General features: G+C 36.8%; 1 non-coding gene across 1 annotated transcript; it reads right to left on the bottom strand.

The window, feature by feature from the left end:
* Positions 1 to 466: 466 nt before the first annotated feature.
* On the bottom strand, positions 467 to 567 carry LOC122121909. Its single transcript, XR_006150060.1, has one exon. It is a non-coding gene; the product is annotated as a small nucleolar RNA U13 (small nucleolar RNA).
* Positions 568 to 859: the final 292 nt, after the last annotated feature.

The following is an 859-nucleotide window of genomic DNA, read 5'->3' as shown; positions in this document are numbered from 1 at the left end:
CCTGGAACTTTGTTCTTTGTGTTAAGTGTAGGTCACTAAGTCTTGTAGTCTACCAGTAGTTTTTGTGCCCTATGCAGATATGGGTTGCACTTCATTTTGCATTCTTCCTACTTGCTTCCCTCTTTCCAGCCTGTTCCTAATCTGCCTTCTTTGCTTTCTGAAGGATCTTGTGAGTATCATTCCTTTTAGATTTTGCTTACTTTCATCTTACAAATAGGGCATTGGGTGCTTGTTTTGTTTTTGTTTTAATTGCCAATCTGATAGTTCATAAACTGATTTCTTTATACCTCCTTAACAGTTGGTAAAGAATTGGGGTCTGGTTTGAATAGTGTTTGATCTATTTTCTCTTTCACACCATGTATTGGATTATAGGTTGACTCCAGACTGATCCCTCTTATATCCCTCTCTTCCCCACTTTTCTGCCTTCCTCTCCTCTCGCAAGCTCATAGCACATCAGAGGCAATGTGTCCAGATGGATAATGTATCCATCTCCTAAGGAAGTGTGAGGTAGTACATTTCACATAACCACATGAAAACCAGTTATCATGTTTATGAATCATGAATGATCAACTTTCCCATTTGGAAAGTAGTTAGAATTATTGTTTAATACCTAAAATACACATCTGCAGAAAAGGCTAGTTACTAAACTAAAATCAGATAATGTGATTTGTATATTATCCCTACCTAAGGGAAATTGAGGTCTGAACCTTGTAAGTTTGATAAGCCAGCACTGAGTTCCTTAAATTTCTTGTGTTCCTTTTAGCACTGTGTGGTTGTTGCACATCTGTCTTTTGGGGAAAAAAGGAAACATAATGACTTGTTATAAAGAATTTTAGACTGAATTCTCTTTTTCATCTCA

Source organism: Dipodomys spectabilis, unplaced genomic scaffold (genome assembly GCF_019054845.1).
Source record: "Dipodomys spectabilis isolate Male_0828 unplaced genomic scaffold, ASM1905484v1 ptg000197l, whole genome shotgun sequence".
NCBI lineage: Eukaryota > Metazoa > Chordata > Mammalia > Rodentia > Heteromyidae > Dipodomys > Dipodomys spectabilis.
This window is presented reverse-complemented; position numbering and strand designations above follow the sequence as displayed.